Raw genomic sequence first — 14,858 nt, 5'->3', positions numbered from 1 at the left:
AGCAATTTGAGTGTCTGCTAATGATGCCAATGGGTTCTCGGTGCAGTACCTAATGTACCAAGTCAACGTGCGATCTTGTAGATAAGTAACCAACTGTGCCTTCTTTATATGATCATCTGTAATATTCTATGCCATCCATACAACCTACGCAATGAATCAAAACTGATCCAGGTCCTCACTTCCTAAGCCCTTGAAAATGGGCAACTTCATCGTATTCGACATATTGAATGGTGGCGGAGGTGATGGTGGTGTGGGTGAAGGTGTATGTTGTGGAGGTGAAGGTGGAGGTGGCGTGCACAGATGAGGTATTAGTGGAAAACCCTGCTTTATCAACTATACAACTCTTCACAGTGAGGCTTGTACCGTTCCCTCATCGTCACTCGAAGGAGGTTCTATCAATGGGTTTTATTCAGGACCTGCTCTCTCTGGATTTCTAAAGAATCGTCTACTTCATGTAGATCCAAACATCAAGGCAGTGACATAACTCACTTTTCACACAAGAGCATTTTAATCCAAGTATTCAAAGATTTAAAATACTTACCTCGCAACCCTTTGAAAAAGCATCACTCTGCTTCACTGTAGCTGACTGAGGTATCGAAAGCGAATTCTATCACAAATCCTCCTATGACTCGACCAAGCTAGTGATCGACAACATGCGCAATCTTATCTTCAGAAGCTTCCAACTTTTGCACTAGCTCAGGAGTCCACACTATTGGGCCGTCAAGCCTCCACCTTCCTTGGTCGTTTGCCAATTTAGCGATCCACTCATACAGTTTGATTGGGAAGGTACAAAAGAAGATTTTGATTATTTCCGTGTATAGATACCTATCCAACCACTGTTCTTTTGTTAGGCACGTATTTTTGCTCTCTTGTGCCGCGAATTTGTGGATATTTCTATCCAATCACTTCTCAATTTCTTTCTTTATCGGATTCCAGTGATGTGACATCACACATCTGTTTATGCAGATCCCAATCCCAGCAATGGAACCATTTTTTGGCTTAGTGGGTCCTGACCTAGGTTCAGATTTAGTTGCACCAAACAAATCCCTACACTACTAGCCCTTTGGACATCAATCCACGGAATGCAGAGTGAAGTCTCACCCGAAGTAGTATGGAGGGGTGCTAGAACCAAGTTTCCGCACCCAGAGATTAGCGTGATGTCGTTTTATGCCCTAAATCTACCTTCGGTAATATCGATAAGCCTTTATGGCTTATCGATATAACTCCCTTTAATCAGCCTCTAGAACTCTGCAAAGTTCTATGACTATTTTTCGCGGACCTTGAACAGAGTAATCAACTACTTATGTGCATCAAATGTTACTCTTAATCTAGTGATTCCTCAGATCGGCTTAAGTGTTCGATAACTTTAACATACAACAAGATAATCTTCACGTAAACAGTCAACATCAATTACGTTCATATAACAATATAAATCATGTAAATTCACACATCAATACATCATTATTTCATAAACCCATCACAACATAAAGTGCATTCATATAAACAGAAGTAAAGAGATAAACACAAGTATTTCTACAACAATCTTCTTTATTAATATTCAGTTCATCTTACAAGCTCAAAATTCCCTATGCACCCAGCCGTAGGGGTCTGTGCACTCAGCTGCAGACTCTACTTTAGGCCTCTGCGCACATAGCTGTAGAGCATTTCCTCCTACTCTTCTTCGCTAACTCTCTAGACTTCTCCCATAGACAAAACTTCATTTCTTGCCTTAGACATCCTAAGACACACCTATTTATACAATCCCATGGTCCGTGGATCATGGGTAGATCCTCAAAAAGCCGACTCAACTTACATAATGAAGGGTAATACCCTTTATGATTCTTTAACTAACTACGCGCTCCACAATTTGCGGAGACTTTACATATACAACAAAACTTGGGCTTTTGTCCCAAAACTTTGCCTTTTTCTCCAAAATTGACCCTAGGGGACCCCATCCCAACAACTATCTCGTGGCTTCAGCTTGAACTTCTTCAATAATAACCTCCTTAAGCACTCTTTTTGCTTGAGCCCTAGTCATAGGTTTAGGAGTAGGCATGTCTCTTTCTATCTCAAGGGAAAAAACCAACCTCTTACCCTTCTTGTATGTTTGTGAAACCTCTATCCTAGGCTATATTTTTGTCACTGATGGTATGCTAGATGGCTTAGGTCTTTGTGGCCTAGATGATGTAGGAGTATTGAGGCTTTTGGACTAATGAGAGATAGGAAAGAGAAGCAATTTCCTCCAAGAATGCTTCTCATGACATATTGACCTATGTGAGGTAGTGGAGAACTATGACTATGATCAAAGCATGATGGAACAAGCTTGCTTGATGGTATTTCCCTTTAGTCTGCACCTTTTCAATCATCTTAACTAGTATTCTAAACAAGTAATTGGGTAGGTTTAGTGGTTTGATGGATGTGAAATGCATCAACAACCTAATGTGATAATGATATAACTTGTTGAACCTACCTTCCGAAGTGAAATATTTCATAATAATCTTCATCAAAGGAGTATATTTATCCAATAATTTCCTACTAGGAAAGATATGAGATGGGGTTTCCTTATACTATAGTTTCAGGAACACTTTGTAGTTTTCAATGTCCAAATCCATCCCCTTAAACTAAAATTCTCCTTGAATGGGGATACTAGCAGTTGAATCTATAACCTCTACTGAGACTAGGAAGTCCATCCCTGCTATGGTGGTCTTGTTCCTCTTGAAATTGGTGGAAAATAGACTAGTCATCTCACAATGGTAGCCCACCTCTTGTACTTTCTCACAAAACCCTAGGCAGCCTACTTGTTCAAATGACCTCTTGATGAAATCTGAAGCATTGATCTCTTGCATATGAGTTGGCTCATATCTTGAGACCTATCCCCCCTTGTTGTATTTCTTCTTTTCACTGGCCATGTTGTTGGCTTTGCTTGACTGAAAATCCTAGTTTGAGAGGAGAAAGGGTAGGGGTCTAGGGCTGCAAAACAAGGGAAACAAAGCAACTAGTTTAGGGAGGGAAATGGAGGGGATAGGAGTTAGGGAAAATTTAATCGGTAGGGGTAGATGTTAGGGATAATTTTGCAATGAAATTTCTTAGAATGTATGAGGGAAGAAGGGGAAAAAATGAAAAACACAGTGAAAACTCATAAACGCGGTAAAAGTGCAGTGAGGATTTGGGTTTTTGGGGAAAAATGATGGGATGAGGGGAACATGTATGGGAAATGGTTGGGGAGATTTTAATAAGAGTATACAAGTGTATTTGGTAAGAAAAATATGGAACTTCTCCTTGGAATGAAGCAATGACCATTAAAACTTAAAAATGCAATAGAAACCCTAGGAGAGGGGATTTAATCACTTTTAGAGGGAAAACACTACATCAAAGAGTTGATGAACTATTTAATTACTTTTTAAAGAGTGTTTGAAGCTTTTTGAATGAGAAATGAGCCCTTGTTTGCTTTATTTTACCTCCAAACCTAAAAACACAACAAATCTTCAGAAGTGCAATAGATGCACAACAAAAATACAACAAGCTGATGGAAAAAGCAATGGGTGATGGAATTTCGAAGGTTTGATGGCTGTGATGAGGCACGATGGTAGAGAGGAGCTCTTGGAGGATGAAATGAAGTTTTTGAATGCTTTGGTTCCCTTTATTAGCTTGAAACTTGATTTTTTTCCTTGGTGGTTGAATGACATCATATGTACCTTTATAAAATGAGTAGTGATGTGATTTCACTGCAACATCATGTTTTCCATAGTGAACATTATATTTACAAGTGATATACATGTACCTTTGATTCCCTTTGAGAAACTTTTTTTCCTAACTTGCTAGCTCTCATGACACCTTGCTAATTTTGAATAATGAATGATATGACCCTAAATGGAGATATGATGATCACACACCAACAAGACATTCATGACACTTTCATGATCAACCTTGTGACACCATGAATCTTTCTTTAAGTTTCTTTAATGATGATCCTCTAATAAAGGAAAAAGTGACCTTGGTGACTCAAAGACTCATGAAATTGATTTATTGACCTTGATGACCATGGCATGATAATAGCATTACACCTAGACAATGACTTAGGACCTTTTTGATAACCAAAAGATGTAAAATTTTATTTGAAAACATAATAATTTGACCAAAAACTCTATTACCAATATGAAAAGAGTAAATTTGATCACTGGGACTAAAGGACACTAACACACACAAAATGGAGGAATTTATCACTCAAAATAAAGCACATTTTGTTAGGTCCCTATAATACTAGTGATTACCCCATTACTATTGTAGTTGTATCCCTTATTAATATTGTTGTGCCCCTATTGTCCCCATATTGTTATTATTGTGCCCCATAGAATCCCTCTATTGTTATTTTTGTGCCTTTATATTATTATTGTTAGGTCGGCTGGGTTATATTGTGACTCCTTAGACTCCTATATATAGAAAGGAGGTTTTGTCATTTGAATCATCAAGGAATAATTCATTTGTGTAATGTAAAGGAGGTTGCCCCCTCGAAGAGGTTGAATTCTAACGTGTTGATCTATCTTTTCTATCTTTTTGTGAGTTGGTTTCATAAAATTTGGTATTGGAGCTTTTGGATTCTAGGGTTTCGCTGCTCCAAATAGGTCATCGTGGTATTTTCACTATAACTTTTTTTCTGCGGTGTTTCAGAAGCGAAAAAAAAAAAACCCATTTGAGACGAAATCGCACTGAACCTCAGATACGAATTTCAAAGCTTTTCACTCTATTTTTGCGGAGATATGATCTAAGGAAATTGGTATTTTTGCAGACTCCTTAATTACATTCCAAACAGGTGACCTTGGGAAAATCATCATAACTTTCTCTCTGAACATCGGAGTGAAATTTCTAATGAAGGTACAGGAAAAGGACATACTATAGTTCCTTGTATATATTTTTTAGAGCCAAAGGTCGAAACAGGGACACGTGGCACGTCGTACAAGTTCACTCTACTGAACTAGTCTATAATCAGGTCACTATGGGAGATTTGGCATAAATATTCCTTGGAGAATCCAATTTGGATCAGACTGGTGGCATTTGGAAGAGGACATAGAGGGCTACTACAGTTTGAAATTTTAAAACTAGATGATCTAAAATTACATAGATACATCAGAGGTAATATCGAGCTCCTACAAAGTGAAAAAAGGTGTGTATATTTTTTTAAATTCTTGCTTAAGCTTGGTTTGAAAAATTATTTTGAAGGAATTCAAAGGGCATAGTAGAGAATTATTATCAGTAACTGATGCCCCGAGGAAAGAAAATGTAAACACCTAGTAAGAAACCTGAAAGCTCTAGCATGACTCATGAAGAAGAGGAAGAAAAGCTACATGATATATCAAAATTACAAGACCAAGTGCAACAAATGTCACTCTCACAAAAGCTAATAGAAGCTAAGATAAATGGCATGGAAGTTAAGATGGACAATTTGAAGATACATTTGAACACAAATTTGAAGACAGGCATGGCAAATTTGAAGACAGATTTGACAAATTTTCTACAAGAAATACTTACTAATGGTGAAAGGGTAGTAAAGGAAAATCATGACGCGAACAAAAGAAATGTTAATCATGATTTCATAGACTTTAATTTTGGATTGAAGACCCACCATATTCCAAAAATCAATATGAGGAAGTTTGATGGCAAGGATCCTGCAACATGGATATTACAGATGGAGCAAATTTTCGATCTCAATAATGTGCAAAACACACAAAAGGTACGTATTGCAACTTTATATTTGGAACCAAATCAGTTTGTATGGTATCAATAGCTTTGCTCTCGTAAAAAAATTATCACTTGGGCAATTTTTATGGAAGAATTGATAGCACATTATGAGGATACAAAAAGCAACACTTTTTTTAGCCAATTGATAAGTATCAAACAAAAGGGTTCAATAATGGAGCACATTGAGGAGTTCCAAAAATTGAACATAAGGGTAAAAAATATTCCAGAGGAGCATAGGATTGATGTGTTCATAGGGAATTTAAAAGATCATATCCAGCATGATGTTTGCCTTTGGGAACTCGATTCATTAGAGAAGGCATTCAGGTTAGCAAGAAAAATGGAAAGCAAAAATTATGGCAACCAGGAAACATACCATTCACAACTATAAAGATGGAAGTGTTGTTGCCCCTAGTCTTCCACAACCTATAAGGTTGACACCACAAAAATTGGAAGAAAAAGGAGCAAAAGGGATTTTTTACAGTTGTGATATCAAATACACTAAAGGTCATAAGTGTGCTGAGAAGAAATTATTCTACATAGATTGTGAAGAGGAAGAAGAAAAGGAGAAAGAAAGGTCAAAAGAAGAAGATATACTCCAGGAACAAAGCCTAGATAAAGAAGAAATGAATCCGACCATATCTTGTAATGTGTTGGTGGGAATTACCACTCCTCAAACCATCAAGATAGAAGGACTAATCAAGAAGAAAAAGGTAATAGTGTTGATTGATTCAGGAAGTACCCACAATTTTATTCATTGTAGGGTAGCAAAAGAATTGAATTGTTTCCTATATCCAGCACCAGAGTGTCAAGTGATGGTTGCAAATGGAGGAACAATAAATTGCTCTGGAAAGTGCCATAATATCAAGCTATCCATGGGAGAATATGTATTAACTAGCCCAATGCTTTCCATTCCAATGGGAGGTGCTGATGTTGTACTAGGAGTCCAATGGCTACAATCCTTGGGTACAATAGCTTCTAATTTTTAAGAACTTTTCATGAAATTTTCTGTGGAAGGAAAGGAATTTGAATTAAGGGGTATTGCAAGGAAACTGGGAAATATAATCAGCTCTAACAGTATGAAAAAACTTCTAAAAAAGGAACAAAGAGGTGTAATTGCACAATTATGTTCACTAGATGTTTCCACATCGAAATCATCTATTTCTCTAGATCTCCAAAAAGTCTTGGACAATCATTCCAAGGTATTTGAGACTCCCAAAGGTCTCCCACGTATTCATGATCATGATCATGATATTCATCTCATTCCAGGAAGTGTTCCTCCAAACATCAGGCCGTACAGATATCCCTATGCCCAAAAGAGTGAAATTGAACGTATGGTTGCAGAAATACTAGACGCTGGTATAATTCAACCTAGTCAAAGTTCTTTCTCTGCTCTAGTGGTATTGGTGCACAAGAAGGATGGATCATGGTGCATGTGTCTGGATTATAGGGAGCTCAACAAGCTCACTATTAAAGATAAGTTTCCCATTCCTATCATTGATGAACTACTGGATGAATTGCATGGATCAATTTACTTCACCAAGTTGGATCTTCGTTCAGGATATCATCGAATCAGAATGAAGACTGAAGACATTCTGAAAACAGCATTTAGAACTCATGAGGGTCATTATGAATTTTTGGTCATGCCTTTTGGCCTTACCAATGCACCTTCTACATTTCAAGGTTTGATGAATTCCATTTTCAAACCCTTCATTAGAAAATTTGTGTTAATATTTTTTGATGATATACTAATCTACAGCAAGTCTTCTAAGGATCATGTTGAACATGTAGACAGGGTGCTACAACTATTGGAGGGGAAACAATTATATGCAAAAATATCCAAATGTTTCTCGGGAGTACAAGAGGTCAAATATCTGGGTCATATTGTATCTCATGAAGCAGTTAAGCTAGACCCTAGCAAAATTAAAGCCATTAAGGAATGGAAAATCCCCACATCCATAAAGAATCTATGAGGATTTCTCAGGTTGATAGGGTATTATCACAAGTTTGTTAAGAATTATGGGAGAATAGTAGCACCTCTAACAACATTATTGAAGAAAGATGCATTTTCATGGACTCCAGAAGCAACAAAGGCCTTCGAACATCTTAAAGAGGCAATGTGCCAAGCAGCGGTCTTAGCTACACCAGACTTCACAAAAACCTTTATGGTGGAATGTGATGCTTTAGGAAATGGAATTGGTGTTATTTTAATGCAAGATGAAAGACCCATTGCTTTTGAAAGTCATCCAATCAAGGGAAAGTTTTTACACAAATCTATTTATGAGAAGGAAATGTTGGCAATACTACATGCACTTAAGAAATGGCGACCCTACCAAATGGGAAGACACTTCAAGGTAAAACTGGATCATGATAGCCTTAAATACTTTTTAGAACAAAGATTATCCTCTGAAGAGCAACAAAAGTGGGTCACAAAGATGTTGGGTTATGACTTTGAAATCGTCTACAAAAAAGGGAAGCAAAATGTGGTGGCAGATGCACTCTCAAGAAAGGATGAGGAAGTGGAAGCATTGTTGTGCGCTATTTCTATTATCCAACCAGATTGGATAAATGAAGCAAGGGAGGAATGGAAGAATGATGAAGAAGTGTGGGCACTTATTCGAAAGTTACAACAAGATTCCAGTACATCTGATACATTTAGCTGGCAAAATGATTCGTTATGGGACAAAGATCGCTTATACCTTTGTAAGAATTCCCAACTCAAGCAAAAGATTCTTATGGAATTGCACACTTCTCCCTTAGGAGGGCACTCAGGATTTTTAAAAACTTACCACAGGGTTAAGAAGGAATTTTTTTGGGATGGACTTAAATCGGATATTCAAAAGTTTGTGGCGGAATGTTTGGTTTTCCAACAAAATAAAGTTGAAACAATTAAGACCCCGGGTCTATTACAACCTTTATCCATTCCAAGCCAACGATGGGAGGAGGTTTCAATGGATTTTATCAGATATTTACCCAAGTCTGAGGGAAAGAGTGTCATCATGGTGGTAGTTGATAAACTTACCAAGTATGCACACTTTGTGCATTATCGCATCCATTTAAAGCCAGTACAATTCTACTACATTTATGGAAACAATTCAAAAGCTACATGGAAACCCAAAGATTATTGTAAGTGACAAAGATCCCATTTTCATTGGAAATTTTTGGACAGAATTATTTTCTTGTCTAGGTACTCAGTTAGCTCATAGCTCATTTTATCATCCTCAATCTGATGGGCAAACTGAGATAGTAAACAAATTTTTGGAAGGATATCTTCATTGCTTTGTATCTGATAAAAAGACACAATGGGTCAAATGGTTGCCTCTGGCTTAATGGTGGTATAACACGTCCTTCCATATAGCAACAAAAATGACCCCATTTATGGCACTTTATGGATATCAGCCACCACCCATCACATCATATTTAAGAGAAAATTCTAAGGTTCAAGCAGTGGAACATCACATCGAGCATCAAAAACAAGTCCTCCAACTCTTAAAGGATAACTTCGTGTTGGCGCAGAATAGAATGAAACAATGGGTAGATCAACATAGCAACGAAAGAAGTTTTGATGTAGGTGATTGGGTATTCCTACGACTACAATCATATAAACAAATGTCCCTCAAACAAGCTAAGAAGGATAATAAACTATCACCAAAGTATTATGGTCCGTACAAGGTATTGCAAAAGATTGGTACTATGGCATACAAATTGGAGCTTCCTGCAGCTTCTCAAGTGCACCCAATTTTCCATGTTTCATGTTTAAAGAAGGTTATAGGCGACAAACTCCCAGTTCAAACAATATTGCCAGAACTTAACGAGGAAGGAAAAATTATATTGGAACCAGAAGTAGTCACAGAAACAAGAACTCGACAGCTACGAAATCGATCAATTTCGGAGTATCTCATCAAGTGGAAGAACTTATCCACTGAAGATTCCACATGGGAGGATGAGAATTTTATACAGAAGCATCCAGAACTACTCAACCGTTGAGGACAACACTTTTTTGAAGGAGAGGGGCATGTTAGGTCCCTATAATACTAGTGATTACCACATTACTATTGCAGTTGTATCCCTTATTAATATTGTTGTGCCCCTATTGTCCCCATATTGTTATTATTGTGCCCCATAGAATCCCTCTATTGTTATTTTTATGCCTTTATATTATTATTGTTAGGTTAGCTGGGTTATATTGTGACTCCTTAGACTCCTATATATAGAAAGAAGGTTTTGTCATTTGAATCATCAAGGAATCATTCATTTGTGTAATGTAAAGGAGGTTGCCCCCTCGAAGAGGTTGAATTCTAAGGCGTTGATCTATCTTTTCTATCTTTTGTGAGCTGGTTTCATAACACATTTGGGGTGAGATTAACTGTGTAAGAGAAGAATAACTCATTCTAAATAGAGGAAGAGAGTTGTCTCTACATCATGTCTCCTCTTTAGATGGAGTCCCTCTATTACTACAACAAATAATTATTTCACGAGAGTTGCATCTATGGAAGCATTTTTTCTTTGCGTGCTTTCACAGGGACCAGTCTCATTATGGAAGGCTAGTAAGAGGGTATTTATTCATCTCCTTCACTAGGTAAGTTTTGGTCTTGCATGTTTTTTTGTGTAGTTCATGCATTCATGTTTATGAAATTTGCAAGCTAGGGATGTCTCATGAAAATGATTCATCTCATTTCAAAAATCATCTAGGTGAGGCAATGTTTTTGGCTTCACAATTCATTATTGTTTATATCTCAACCATTTCTTGTGTTCCTAAAATTATTTAGGTCTGTCTTACAAGTGGGTTGGAAAATGGGTGTGCTATTTATTCTCAGAGAATGCTCTTATATGTCCAACATTTCCTTCTTCTACAGGTACAAACAATTTTCAAACTCTATTGGAGAGCTGCAGAATGGAAGTTTCCAAATGGAAAATAGTGTTGCGTTAATTCAAGTTTTACTTGATTATTGTGCAATAATTATCCTCTTTTTGAGGAAAACAAGGTTATCACTTATTTTGGGCCTTGTTCTTTCATCACTCTTCTACATAGGGAGGTTTTGAAGAGTTTTTGAAATTATAAACAATGAAATGACACCAAAACATTTCTAACTAAACAAGGATTAGCATTAATCTCTTGTTAGATAAAGGTTTATTTAATATATAAGATATTATTTCTTAAACATCTTCTGCACAAAAACAAATGCATAATTGGTCGGATGAATATCAGCTTCTTATGATTTTATACATTTTATGATATACTGGTAAATTCTCTAGAAGTGTACCTTACAATGGTTCTCAACTCAAGGGAGAAACCTCCAAAAGAACTTAGTGAATCTTTTTAGCCTCTTTTAAAGCACATGGTGCATGAAGAATTTGGAAAACTTGTGGTGCCAACTTCAGTTAAGATGTTGAAATGCAACCCCTAACAAACATTTGAGATCATCTGCCTCCTAAAATTGACAAAACTTGACTTGAGAAAATATGTTGGTGATATTCTACCCACAGTTCTACAACAGACTCGCCACAATAATGAAAGCAGAAGGAAAGAGGATTTTGAGATAATTAAAACTCTTAGTTTTGCAATCCAGTGATCCAGATGCCATAACAACTATGTTCAATTCCATCAAAGGAGTTATTGGGGGTTAGTCATTACCTTTAACATTTTACTTGATGTTATGGGTATTGGTTTTAGGCATTGTTACCACGATGTTTTTAATTTTTTATTGGTACATTTTGTATCTTGTAGGACTTTTGGTTCTATTCTTTGGGTATTCACTGTACTTAGAGATGCATTAATCAAATAGTGTGTTGTGGATGGAAAAATAATTTGTGATGTTGTTGATATGAATGTAATCTAATATCTTCATATGGTCATAAGGAAAGGGGAATTGACCTTTCCTTACTACAGGGTTGGAATGTTTAATGCAATTCAAGCATTATATAGTGCCCCTATTAACAAAGGCTTGAATGCTTTGGCAACCACTATAGAAAGTTATTTGATATATGTTTACAAAGAAGATGGTACCTTTCCCACTAACCACAGTTATTTTTTATTGTTTATTTTGATAAATGTATGACATCATTATTTTTATTCACTTTTTCTTAACTTTATTGGAAAGAAAATACAGGGAATGAGGAGGCACACGTTGCAATATTGTTTTCTTTGGGTTCCTAGATTGCAAAATAAGAATATGGCTTTGTACATGATGCTTCTTATTTCTTTTCTATGGGACTTAAATAGAAGCAAAATATGGGAAGATCACACCTTCGTAGTCTGAAATTAGCATGCCAAAACTCAGATATTTTGATACAGGTAAATATTGTGGTCTATCTCTAATGGTTCGTAAGTTTCAAGTTATAAATGATCTTATAGCTTTAAATATTTTGTTTTAAATGAAATATGCCCATATTGAAATTTCTTTTGAAGATGTTATTATTTGAATTGATTCCTTTGTATTTTTCAACCAAATGAAACCTTTGGTGGAGCCATTTATACAACTTGCTAAAAGTGTTGCTTCTAATCCTGCAAAAATACTAGAGGGAATGTATGCTCCACTTCTTGTATCAATGTTTGCAGCTATGGATATGAAAGCTAGTTAGTGAAATATTGTTCATACAAGGCCTTTCCTTTCTATCCATAAAATAGAGAGACATAAAGTCACCCATGTTCATAGGATCGATGGATGTAAATTAACTATACAAAAGATTAAAAATAATATAAAGATGTAAATATGTGGATTTTTTTCTTATCTCAATGTGATAATGGTACTAAGGAGATCTACTTGGTTTGTCACTACCAGGAAAAGTCACAATTAGACTCTAATATACCATATCTCCATTACCTTCCTCTATATAAATTATGTTTATCCCTTATGGACTCATATGTTGTGCATCTTATTATTATCTGTTATCTTATAGAAGTAAAATATAAGATACATTCTCCATTCTCCAATCCTCTATTGATTGTTCCTATTTTCATATTTAATTAAAACAAGCATTAATCCCATGTGATCATCAACTTTCATCTCCATGGTAGTGTTATAGGATGTATAATGCATTCATGCATGCTTATCTATGTTTTCTTGCATGTATGTGTGTGTGTGTGTGTGTGTGTGTGTGTGTGTGTGTGTGTGAGAGAGAGAGAGAGAGAGAGAGAGAGAGAGAGAGAGAGAGAGATCTGAACATTAATACTTGTTGCTTTTATGAGTTTCACAACTACCAGGCTTCCATGTGTGCGTTGGGAATGGAGGAGAGAGGTGGCTCCCAGAGTGGTATTCTAAGAAATGTGTGCATCTCAATCCTTTTCTATTATTTTTGTTCCATATCAGTTTCGAGGTTATGCTTACCTTGTGGAAATGGAAAAGATTAGATGTTTTAAGTTTGTAGTAGTTCAGGGCCCTCCTCTAATAAATTCTATTTGAAAATGAATTTAATGTCTTTATACATTTGAAATCATATTTGTAGTTGGTGTCATTAATAGATTATTGACTACATAGTTTGCCATGAATTTTGATGTTATAGGTATAGAGTTTATTCTTAGCATTGAGGTGTTGAAAGCTGAAATTCCCACCAAAAAAACAACTTTCAAATATGACACTATGATCATTGAAATTCATTCCACTTTAAACCTCTATTTGTATGTATATACTTTTTCAATATATTAATAATAAGAAATTGTTATACAATTTTTAAAATAACTATTTTATTAAAATTATCTTGTAGAACCAATTTATTTTCAAGTTACTTATCTTGTTATTTATTTAATTAAATTGCTTACTTCGTATTTTATTATTTTAAGATACTATATTAATTGTTTTAATCTTTTTATTAAACTTATTATAATGAGAGTCAGGTGGTGGCAATGTGCAAAAAATAAAAAACAATGACATTTCCACCACGCAGGTTTTGTTTATTATATGTTGTCCTTTTCTTTCCATTTTTTTCACGCGTTTTCGATAGTTTGAGTTTTTTTGCATGTAAATTAGTTGGCATGATTGTGCCCAAGATTTTCCTAAAGGTTGAATATTAAGTTCCTAAGGTGTTATTTTTTATGGTGTCATTTTATTTGTTTTATTTATTCAGGTCATCTCCCCACATAATGGCCATTATTTCCCAACTAAAGAAAACTTGTTCGAGTTTATTCCTTTCTAGGTAAAAATGACATTGAAATTGTTGATGTTCAGGTATATGTCATACAAATCTTTTATAGTCTACTTTAATTTAATTTATATTTTAGAGTTTCTCATCTTTCATTTCTTATACTTTTCATTGTATCTTCTTTCATTTTAGAAGAGGAACTCACTATTGATGGTAAGAACCAGGAATTGAAGAAAGTGGAGAACAATAACACTAGAGAGACAAATGCTGAAAGTGAGAGAGAAGAGAATCAGTGTAGTGATACCATTAAGGCCAATATCCTGCATGAGCCACAAACAAACAAATGGTTGGTCAAGTCTTTAGAGTTGGTGAATTCACCTGCAGTGCCTTGGAAAAACAATGATATGTTTTGAATTGATGAAGCAATATTTCATGTGTAAATTGTAGTCCAACCATTATTAAGTTGGAAACTCATATTGTAATACTTGACATTTCATATAATATAATTTATGTACTTGAAATTATTTATAGTTGTAATTTGATACTATTTAGTATTGTAATTAATATATGTAACTTACTATTTTCATATTAGATGAACGTGCACATTGTATGACATTATTTTAATTTAGTCACAAAATCATACTAATTAATTTATGTTGATTACTAATGAACACATAAAATCAATATAAAAACTACTAAATTAGTAGTTCATATTGATTAATGATGGACACAAATAAAATGAATATACAACGATTGAATTAGTTGTTTATAATGATTATTAATTAAAGTAAATGAAATGAATATAAATTAATAAATCAATCATTTATATAATGATTATGAAACTGCCAAAAGAAAAATGAATACTGTAAATGATAACTTTGTGATTACAAATTACGACTAAATTTTGCATATATACAACTATTAATAGCTAATTTACAATATCTTATAACACGACCGAAATTTAGTCATATTTTTTTGGTCATTAATTGGTTTCAAACAATTACTAAAATTTTCATGTATACAACTATTAGTAGCTAATTTACAGT

This window comes from Pinus tabuliformis, chromosome 3_2 (genome assembly GCF_031772625.1).
Source record: "Pinus tabuliformis cultivar Carrire ecotype Pingquan chromosome 3_2, CPIR1, whole genome shotgun sequence".
Classification (NCBI taxonomy): Eukaryota; Viridiplantae; Streptophyta; class Pinopsida; order Pinales; family Pinaceae; genus Pinus; species Pinus tabuliformis.
The sequence above is the reverse complement of the archived record's forward strand: the minus strand, read 5'-3'. Positions refer to the sequence as shown.